Here is an 11,459-nt window from a genome sequence, read left to right on the forward strand (position 1 = left end):
TTGAATTGAAATATAATTATATTACTTTCCCTCCTCTTTCCTCTCTCCACCCCTCCCATATCCCTCCCACTTTCAAACTGATGGCCTTTTTTTTATTGTTGTTACATATATACATATGTATGTGTATTTGCATAAATACAGCATGCTTAGTCCATTTTTGTTGTTTGTGAATGTATAATTTCACGGCCGACCACTCTTCACTGAACAACCAATAATATGGCTCATCATTGGGAAAGGCTATTTTTAATTCTTCTAGCAGTCAAGAGTTGCCTGTAATTCTTTGTCTAGGGGTGAGACCCCATTCCACATTAACATTGCAATTGTTATTTCCACTTTCCAGTATTCCACATTGATATTGCAATTGTACTGGCGCTGTTTGTGCAGCCATTTCCAGGAGAGACTGTTACACAGCAGACTTCTGGTACTCTGCCTCAACCTTTCCGTCTCTTATTCTTCTTTGATGTTCCCTGAAACATGGATGCAGGAGCTGCAATGCAGATATATCTGTTAGGGTTTGACTCCCCATAGTCCATTAATATCTGTATTGTGTCCAGTTACGGTTTTTAGGGGTGTTTTGTTTTGTTTTGTTTTGTAGTGGTCTCCACTTGCTATAAAGAAAAGCTTCTTTGGTGAGAATAGTAGCTACACTTAATCGGTGGGTAAAAGTTTAAGATTTAGAATTATATTGCCCTGGCAAAATGGTGGTAGTATATTCATTTCTAAGGACCATGACCTCAGTAGCCCTGGGAAACTTGGAGGTTTCCAGGACCAGGCATGATTTCCTTTCTCTTGAATAGACCTTAAGTCCAGTTAGATGGCTGTTGGTTACCAGTGACATGTAAATGCCACTCATTGCACCCTTATTCATATCTCACCATGGTGATCATTGCTGTGGCTCAAAAGTCTTCAACAACAGGAGTGCACCTTGACCTTTCAGGGGCCACCAAAGCCTACATCTATATAATCTATAGTTTTTTAGGAAGCACTTACCTCCCTGGCCAACCATCTGAAAGGATGCTTCATGTGTCTGGTACTGGGCTTTTGTTAATTTATGGTTCTTGTGGAGATCATTGTCAGCCAAGTGGCTTGACTTCCATATAATACCATTTATTAACATAAATGTATAATTATCTTCCATATGTACGTAATGTGGGTGCATATCTTTATATGTATTGTATATCATTTTAGGTAAATATAAAATGACATGATTGTTTCAGTCTTTGCCAAACAGCATTGACATTTTTGTCTCTTTTCCCTCATTCTCCTTCTATATTGGCCTCTGCCCTGCCATCTAGGTGCATCCTCTGCCCCATGATTTCATTTCCCACTTCATATCACTTGTATCCTCTTACTCATGAAACACACATACCTATGGTCTCTTCACATTTGCCTGGGTTCTATGATTACTCCATGTTACTTATTCAAATCTAAGGATTTGGAGCTAAAAACCACAAATGAGAGAGAACATGCAGTGTTTGTCTTTCTGAGTCCGAGTTTCCTCACTGAATACAATCTTTTCTAAGTCCATACATTTACCTGAAAATTTCGTGAAATCATTTTTTTTTATAGCTGAAGAGTATTCCACTGTGTACATGCGTCATATTTTCCTTATACACTCATAATGAAACGAACATCTATGTTATTTTAATTTACTTAATGGTGTGAGTAGGGTAGCTAGGAGCCTTGCTGAGCAGGTATCTGTGGATGGAATGTCAAGTTGTTTGGGCATGTATATGCCAAGCAGTAGTATACCTGGGTCATGGTAGAGTTATTTTTAGATTTTTTTTTTTTTTAGGATTCTCCATGTTGATTACCAGAGAGGCTACAACATCAGTAAATAAGAGGGCTTCTTTTTCCCACACACATTACCAGAATTTGTTGTCAGTTGCTTTGCTGGTTTATCCATTCTGATAAGGATGACATAAAATCTCAATGTTGTTTAAATATGAATTTTGTATTTTTATTATTATCATTTATTACGATGTATTCCCTTTGTATCCTGGATATGGCCCCTCCCTCATCTCCTTCCAATCCCACCCTTCCTCCCTCTTCTCCTTCTATGCCCCTCCCCTAGTCCATTGATAGGGGAGGTATTCCTCCCCTTCTATTTGGCCCTAGCATATCTCATCAGGACTGGCTGCCTTGTCTTCCTCTGTAGCCTGGCAACACTGCACCCACAGGGGGAGGTGATCAGAGAGCCTGTCACTGAGTTTAGGCCAGAGAAAGCCCTTACTCCCTTTATTAGGGACTCCACTTGGATGCTGAGTCCATGGGCTATATCTGAGCCAGAGTTTTAGGTCCTCTCTATGCATTGTCTTTGGTGGGGTATCAGTCTCTGTAGGGCTCCCAGGGCTCAGATTTTTGGTTTTTGTTTGTTTGCTTGTTTTTTGTTTGTTTGTTTGTTTTTGTTTTGATTTTTTTATGTGTTGATCTCCTTTTGGAGTTTCTGTCCCCTCCAGGTCTTTCTACCTCCTCCTTCTTTCATAAAATTCCATGCCCTCTGCCCAATGTTTGGCTATGAGTCTCAGCCTCAGCTTATCAATAGAATCTTTCAGGGGACCTATGTGGTAGGCTCCTGTGCTGTTCCCTGTCTTCTCCCACTTCTTTTTTTTTTAATTTTTTTTACTATTAATTATACTTTATTCATTTTGTATTCCCCCATAAGCCCCTTCCTCCTCCCCTCCCGATCCCACCTTCCCTCCCCTTTCCTCATGCATGCCCCTCCCCAAGTCCACTGATAGGGGATATCCTCTTCTCCTTCCTTCTGATCTTAGTCTATCAGATCACCTCAGGAGTGGCTGCATTGTCATCTTCTGTGGCCTGGTAAGGCTGCTCCCCCCTCAGGGGGAGGTGATCAAAGAGCAGGCCAATCAGATTATGTCAGAGGCAGTCCCTCTTCCCTTTACTATGTAACCCACTTGGACACTGAACTATCATGTGCTACATCTGTGCAGGGGTTCTAGGTTATCTCCATGAATAGTCCTTGGTTGGAGTATGAGTCTCTGGGAAGTTCCTTGTGTTCAAGTTTTCTGGTTCTGTTGCTCTTCTTGTGTGGTTCCCGACCTCTCCAGCTCTTACTATTTCCCACTTCTTACATAAGATTCCATGCACTCTGCCCAACAGTTGGCCATAAGTCTCAGCGTCTGCTTTGATTGTCTGCAGGGCAGAGGCTTTCAGAGGCCCTCTGTGGCAGGTTCCTAGGTTGTTTCCTGCTTTATTCATCTTCTGATGTCCAGCCTCTTTGCCTTTCAGGATGGGGATTGAGCAGTTTAGTCAGGGTCCTCTCTCTTGCTTAGTTTCTTTAGATGTACAGTTTTTAGTAGGTGTATACTATGTTATGTCTATATGAGTGAGTATATACCATGTGTGTCTTTCTGCTTCTGGGACAGCTCACTCAGGATGATCCTTTCTAGGTCCCACCATTTACCTACAAATTTCATGATTTCCTTATTCTTCATTGCTGAGTAATACTCTATTGTGTAGATGTACCACAATTTCTGCATCCATTCTTCAGTTGAGGGGCATCTGGGCTGTTTCCAGTTCTGGCTATTACAAATAAAGCTGCTAAAACATGGTTAAGCAAATGTCCTTGTTGTGTACTTGAGCATGTTTTGGCTATATGCCTAGGAGTGCTATAGCTGGATCTTGAGGAAGCAGTATTCCTAATTGTCTGAGAAAGTACAAGATTGATTTCCAAAGTGATTGTACAAGTTTACATTCCCACCAGCAGTGGAGAAGGGTTCTCCTTTCTCCACAAACTCTCCAGCATGTGCTGTCACTTGAGTTTTTGATGTTAGCCATTCTGATGGGTGTAAGGTAAAATCTCAGGGTCTTTTGATTTGCATCTCTCTGATGGCTAAGAATGTTGAGCATTTCTTTAAGTGTTTCTCTGTCATTCTATATTCTTCTACAGAAAATTCTCTGTTTAGCTATGTATCCCATTTTTTAATCGGAATACTTGATTCATTGTCTTTTAACTTCTTTAGTTCTTTATATATGCTGAATATCAGCCCTCTGTCAGATAGAGGGTTGGTGAAGATACTTTCCCAGTCTGTAGGCTGTCATTTTGTTCTGACGACAGTGTCCTTTGCTTTACAGAAGCTTTTCTGTTTCATGAGGTCCCATTTATTAATTGTTCATCTCAGAACCTGTGCTGATGGTGTTCTGTTCAGGAAGTTGTCTCCTGTGTCAATGATTCCAAGGCTCTTCCGCACTTTTTCTTCTAACAGGTTTAGTGTGCCCATTTTTATAATGAGGTCTTTGATCCACTTGGACTTTAGTTTTGTGCAGGGTGATTAAGTATGGATCTATTTGCATTTTTCTACATGCAGACATCCAGTTAGTCCAGCACCATTTGTTTCTTTCTCAGCCCTTTTGTTTTTTGTATACAGGAGGGCTATTGATTTTTTCAGGTTAAGTTTGTATCCTGCCACTCTGCTGAAGGCATTTATCAGATGAAGGAGTTCTCTGCTAGCATTTTTGGGGTCACTTGTGTACACTATCACATAATCTGCAAATAGTGATACTTTGACTTTTTCCTTTCCAACGTGTATTCCCTTGATCTTCTTTAGTTGTCTTATTGCTCTAGCTAGGACATTATGTACTATGTTGAAGAGATATGGAGAAGGTAGGCAGCCTTGTCTTGTCCCTAATTTCAGTGGGATTGATTTAAATTTCTCTCCATTGAGTTTGATGTTGGCTATAGGCTTGCTGTATATTTTCTTTACTATGTTTAGGTATGTGCCTTGTATTCCTGATCTCTCCAAGACTTTAAACATGATGGGTGTTGGATTTTGTCAAATGCTTTTTCAGCATCTGAGGAGATGATTATGTGGGTTTTTTTTCCCTTCTGTTTGTTTATATGGTGGATTACATTGATGGATTTCCATATATTGAACCACCCCTACATGACTGGGATGAAGCCTACTTGGTCATGGCAGATGATATGTTTTTATGTGTTCTTGAATTCGGTTTGCAAGTATTTTATCGAGTATTTTTATATCAATGTTCATAAGAGAGATAGGTTTGAAATTCTCTCTCTCTCTCTCTCTCTCTCTCTCTCTTGGTGGGTCTTTGTGTGGTTTAGTTATTAAGGTTACTGTGACCTCGTAGAATGAGATTGGTAGTGTGCCTTCTGTTCCTATTTTGTGGAATAGTTTGAAAAGTATTGGTGTCAGTTCTTTGAAGGTCTGGTAGACTTCCGCGCTGAAACCATCAGGCCCTGGGCTTTTTTGGGCAGGGAGACTTTTGATGGCTCCTTTTATTTCCTCGGGGGATATAGGACTGTTTAATCTATTTACCTGTCCTTGGTTTAGCTTTGCTAAATGGAATCTGTTAAGAAAATTGTCCATTTCATTAGGATTTCCAAATTTTGTGGCATATAGGCTTTTGAAGTAAGACCTAATGATTGTTAGAATTTTCTCAGTGTATGTCTCCCTTTTAGGTTCTGATTTTGATGATGTAGGTGATTTCTCTCTGCCTTTCAGTTAGTTTGGCTAAGGGTTTATCTGTCTTGTTGATTTTCTCAAGAACCATCTCTTGGTTTCATTGATTCTTTGAATTGTTTTATTTGTTTCTAATTTATTGATTTCTGTTCTGAGTTTGATTATTTCCAACCGTCTACTCCTCTTGGGTGTGTCTGTTTTTTTTCCAATTTACATTTTTTAATTGCTAAAAATGATGAATGGTTTTTGAGGTACTTCTTGGGCGTTATTATTCTTTCTATTGAGAATTCTCTGATTAGATGCCTCTCCAACTTTTTAATCAGGTCATTTGTTTCTTTGACTTGATTTTTGGGTTGTTTGTTTATTCTGGATATTAATCCTTTGTCGGATATAAAGCTGGCAAAGATTCTCTCCCACTCTGCAAATTTCTTCTTCATTCAAGTTATTAACTGTTTCCTCAGCTATAAAGAAGCCTTCTAGTTTTTTAAGGTCTCACTTGTCAGTTGTTTCCTTATTTCCATAGGTAATGGAGCCTTTGTCAGACAGTCCTTCCCTACATTGGTGTAGGATACTGACTGGGTTTTATTCTGGTGATTTTAGTGTTTCAGGTTACAAACTGTGGTATTTGTTCTATATGGATCTAACTTTTATACAGGATGATTGATATAAGTCTAATTTCATTCTTTTGCTTAAAAACATCCATTCTTTTTTTTAAAAAGAATCTTTTGCTTAAAAACATTCCCCAGTACCATTTGTCGAAGATGGTGTCTTTTTTCCAATATATGATTTGGTCATTTGTCAAAAATCACATGGCTTCAGTAATAACTACTCATGTTTGGCTCTTCTGTTTTATTCCATTGGTAAATGTGTCTATTTTGTGTAAGCTTAATATTTTTTTTACTATAGCTCATATACATATATTTTCTTAATTGCTAAGAATGATGAATTGTTCCACATATGTGCATGTGTATGTGTGTGTGTCTGGAATAGGATCTCCCCAATATTCTTTTTGCTCAACATTGCTTTGGCTATCCAGGATTTTTTTTCTGGTTACATATAAATTTTAGAATGTTTTTCTATTTTTCTGAAGGATGTTGTGGGTATTTTGATTGGATTACATTGATTCTATAAATCAGTTTTGGTAAGATTATCTTTTTTATGATATTAATTCCACCAATCCATGAACAGGGGATGTCTTTCTCAATTTTCTCCCCCAAGGATTTTGATTTTTCACTGTAGACATCTTTCACCTCCGTGGTTAGGTTTATTCCAAGATATAGTATTGTCTTAGACGGTACCGTAAATGGAAGCATAGCCGTGCTCTCTCGGCGTGTGTATTTGTGGTGTATGGAAGGACTCCTGATTTTTCTAAGTTGATTTTGTACATTACTACTTTGCCGAAATTGTGGGTTTTATACACAAGTTTTCTTATGGGTTTTTGAGGAATTCTTGTGTGCACCTAATATCATCTGAAAATAGGAATAATTTGATAAATTTATTTTTAAGCTCGTGTATGAGATTAGAAATGAATAACATGGAAAATTAGTAAGCGCACATGTATGTGGAAAGTAAGCAGCACCTTGAACACTGGGTGTGTCAAAGAAAAAGATAAAAGAAAAATCAAAATAATACCAAAATAACAAAAACCTGCTCATTCTACACAAAACTTGTGGAACTGAGTAAAAAGCATTCTGAAAAGACTTTCTAGATGCTACCTTATACATTATACAAAAAAAAAAAAAAGTGGGCTGGTGAGATGGCTCAGTGGCTAAAGAGACTTGCCTCCAAGCCTGAGAACCCAAGTTCCATCCCCAGTCCCACATGATGAGAAAAGAGGTCAAACTTCTTCAAGTTATCCACTGATTTCCACCTGTGTGCACCCCAACCTCCCACAAATAAATAAGTGTCATTTTTGAAAGGGATAAAGAAATGTCCCAAACAAATGCATCTTTTACCTCAGGCAACTGGAGAAAATAAAACGAACTACACCCACGGTCAGCAGAAAAAAAATCAAAGAATGCTTATGATGATAGAAGGAAATAAAATAGAGAGGGAATAAAATAGAAATGAACAGACTGAGTTCAGTTATTTTCAAAGATTAGTAAAACTGGAAAACCTTCATCTAAACTTTAAAAAAAAAAGGACAAAGTAGATATATTCATAAGTGAAATAATGAAGATATCACCACCAATTCGACAGAAAGAGCAGCATCATGGGAATACTGCAAACAACTATGTCTCAATGAACTGGATTACCTAGAAGAACTGAATTCTTAGACTCAATTAGGATAAAGTTAAATATATAGGAAAGTAAATAGATCACCAACAAATAAGTGATTGAATCAATGTGGAAAAATCTCCCAGGAGAGAAATGCTTACAGTCTGTTGATGTCACTGCTGAACTCTAACAATGTTTGAAGAACTAATGGCAAACCTCCCCACACTCTTCTAAAAAAAAAAAAATTCAAGGGAGATACCTTTAATCTCCTAATACCAGGACAGCATTACTGTAATACCAAAGCCAGATGGTGACTTTATAAGCCATGAAAATTAAAGGCCAAAACCACTGAAGAATACAAATATAAGTTTTCCCAAGAAAACATGAGTAAGCCAAATTCAGCAATATATTTCTAAGACTGTAAACCGTAAGCAAGTATGATTTATCTGTCAGGTACAAGGACGGCTCAATATACACATAAATTTATCACATGGGCTGGGGCATAGTTCAGTAATTGATTACTTCCGTGTCATATACAAGGCTCTGAATCCAAATTTCCAGCACTACTAAGTAACATAAATCACTACACACAGCAGACAATATTAACAGAATGGAGGACAAAAGCCACCATACAGTCCTCTTGAATAGTACACACAAGGAATATGAGCAAATTCAACATCCCTTCAGGGCAACAAATCTCAAAAAATTAAGGGCAGACACAAGGGACGTACATTCACAGAATGATTGTAGCCACATGTGAGACATCCAGATCTCAGATGATAAGTAATGGGGAAGGGTTGAAAGTCTTCCTTCCAGGACCACGTAGACAGCGGTGCCCACTGGTGTTTCTACTCAGCCCCAGACCAGAAGTTCCAGAGCACTTAACCCCCAAAAATGAAACTCAAGGTGTTTGTTTTGGAAAGGAAGAATAAAATAAAATAATCTCTTTGCTGGTACCATAATCTTATAGACAGAAGCCTCTAAAGATTTTTTTTTTAATGATAAAGCTAAGGATAGAGATAAACTGCAGCATATAAAATCAGCTTACCAGAAGTTTTATTTCCAAAGACTACCATTCATCGTATGAAAAACTTAGGGCCAGCAAAATGACCTAGTAGGTCAAAGGGCATGTTGTAGAGGCCTGACTATGATTCCCTAACCCAAGTGGACCCATACAATCAGTTCCTGAAGGTGGTCCTCTAACCTGCACACATGCACACTAATAATAAATTATCAAATGTATCATATTTAAAATGGAATTAAGAAATGGTCTACTTATGACAGCATCCACAGATTAAATGCCGAGTATAAACGTAATTAATGAGATAAATTATTTTTAAATTGAAAAACTAGAATACCCTGACGAAAACCATTAAAAGCTGCAAAAATAAATAGATTGATACACCATGGTTATGTGTTAAAATAATTAACATTGTTACAATATCCATGCTACTCAATGCATCCGCAAATTCACTGCAATTTCCACCAGAAGAGAATAAAAAGAAATCCTAAAATTCATATGAAATCATAGAAAGAGATTAAATAAACAAGATAAGATTGCATTAAAAAATGTCTACAGAGTTCTAACTTCCTAGTAAATTATACTACAAACAACTCTCAGACAATCTTTATTATATTTTTGAAAAGACACATAGTCCAATGGAATAGAAAGGAAGCCCCAAAATAAGGCAATGTATATATGGTTATTTAATTTTTGACAAAAGAACAAGAAATAGACAATGGAAAAAAGTCTCTTCAATAAATATTATTGGCATATGTGGACATCGCTGTGCTAATAAGAAAAAATATGGGCATTTGTAACACACTAAAATCAAGTCAAGAGAAAATAAATTTTAAATGTAAAACTAGAGGCCATAAAACTCTAGAAGAAAACAGGGAAGGTGTTCCTTTACCTTGGACTTAGCAGTAACTGGGGTCAAAGGATCATAACATAAAAAAAAAAGAGGTAACAATGGATAAAATGAAGTGTAAAAAAACTGTGTTTATGTGTGTGTGTGTGTGTGTGTGTGAGTGCTCATGTGCACATACACACACACACACATGTGCACACACACATGCATGCCCACTAACAAGGCTCAGTGAGTTACAGAACGCCATCAACAAGGAGGGGGCACACGCTGAGAAAATTTTAACAAAAGAGCCTGCAACAGGGGGGAAGGCTGTGTTTCTCTCTCTCTCTCTCTCTCTCTCTTCCTACTTGAGTTTAGTCTTTATTAAAAAAAAAAAAAAAGAATCTTCATCTAAATTTGCTTTAGCTTTCAGCAGCCCATTCCTGAGCACTGAGGAAGCTTATCTTCTTTGGAGGAACTTGATCTTCTGGGCAAGGGACATTTTGGGAGGGTTCCACCTCTTCTTCACTTCTCTCTTGTACCGGATTCTCTTCAATAGCAGCATGAGCTTTCTTAGCATCTCTTCTCACATCTGGAGTTTCATTGTTCTTTATGTACTGAGAGAACTCTCTTGTACACGTCTTTACCTTCCTCCATTAGGTAACACATGGAGTCTACAACATTCTGATCCATGATGTGCTTCCAAAGGACTATGGTACTGAACTTGCTTTCAGCATCATAACCAGGTACTGTAAGGGGTGGACAAGCCTCCATCCACAGCTCCCATCAGGACCCCAAAAACTTTATCATCAGTTGTACTTCGGGCAAGACCTGCTTCCAAATAGCAAATGAAGGCAGCAGGCTGACCATCATCAGTGCTTCCCACATTCATATACAGTCACCTCTACCTGGCCTTCATAGGTCCATACCAAACCTACTGAGAAGCTTGTGGGCCAGCAACATAATCGGTCAGACAAACTTTCACATTGTATTTTGTTCATTCGCATGCATATGCTGCAAAGACTATCATATACCTTTCTGTATAGATTTACACAATCTAGCACATGATATCTCAATTAGTTATACAAACAATCACCCTGTATTTGTTGCCTTCTAAATCTCACTTGCTATCTCTCAAAGTAGGCCTTATTCTTGACAACTTTCACAAACTCATCCCGTGCAACAGAAATCCTGTGTTTCCTGTTTTGAAACAAAAGTGAAGAGAGAGAATAAGAATATTCAGAGAACACTGGACATGAATAAGTTAACTGAGCTTTTATACCCTGAGACTGGCAGTTCAGACTCTAAGGCAGAGAAACAGTGTTATTCTTGCTGAGACATAAAGCAGCTGTAACAAACCAGCACAGCACTAATGCCTTAGAACCATGAGCATCTTTTTTCTCATGAAATGGAGGCCAGGAGTCCAAAGTTAAGGTCTCCACTGAACTGCCTCCCCAGTGGAGGAATCCATTTTTTTGCCTCTTGCTCATTGATTGTGGCTGCCTACGAGCCTGAGCAGATAGGTGGCTATATCCTCCAAACTCTACAAATCTCTCATCTGTATCTTCGATGTATATGAAATCTCCCACATGCTGCTCTAAGAATACACCTAGGAAATCTGGATTACCTCTTCCTCTCCAGATTCTCAACTGAATCTCGCATTCACATGCTTTCCCATTGATGGCCTCCAGGATTGTACTGCAGATATATTCTTTAGGCCACTATTCAGCCATTGTACAGCTTTTGTTACCTTCCAAAGAAGAATAGAAAACAAAGAATGAAAAGCTGACTTCCAGATGTTAAAAAAGAAATTCATGAATGGAAAATTAACGTATAAAGTATTGGTTAACGTATCTCTGAAAGACTCTACTGATCCACGTATTAAAGCAGAGGCTGAGACTCATAGCCAAACTTTGGACAGAATGCATGGAATCTTATGAAAGAATGG

General features: G+C 38.2%; 1 pseudogene; it reads right to left on the bottom strand.

Annotated features, from left to right (window-relative positions):
- Positions 1-9,933: 9,933 nt before the first annotated feature.
- LOC110546456 (large ribosomal subunit protein uL18-like) lies at positions 9,934-11,173 on the bottom strand (annotated as a pseudogene).
- Between the last annotated feature and the right edge of the window lie 286 nt (positions 11,174-11,459).

Source organism: Meriones unguiculatus, chromosome 6 (assembly GCF_030254825.1).
Source record: "Meriones unguiculatus strain TT.TT164.6M chromosome 6, Bangor_MerUng_6.1, whole genome shotgun sequence".
In the NCBI taxonomy this organism is placed as follows: domain Eukaryota; kingdom Metazoa; phylum Chordata; class Mammalia; order Rodentia; family Muridae; genus Meriones; species Meriones unguiculatus.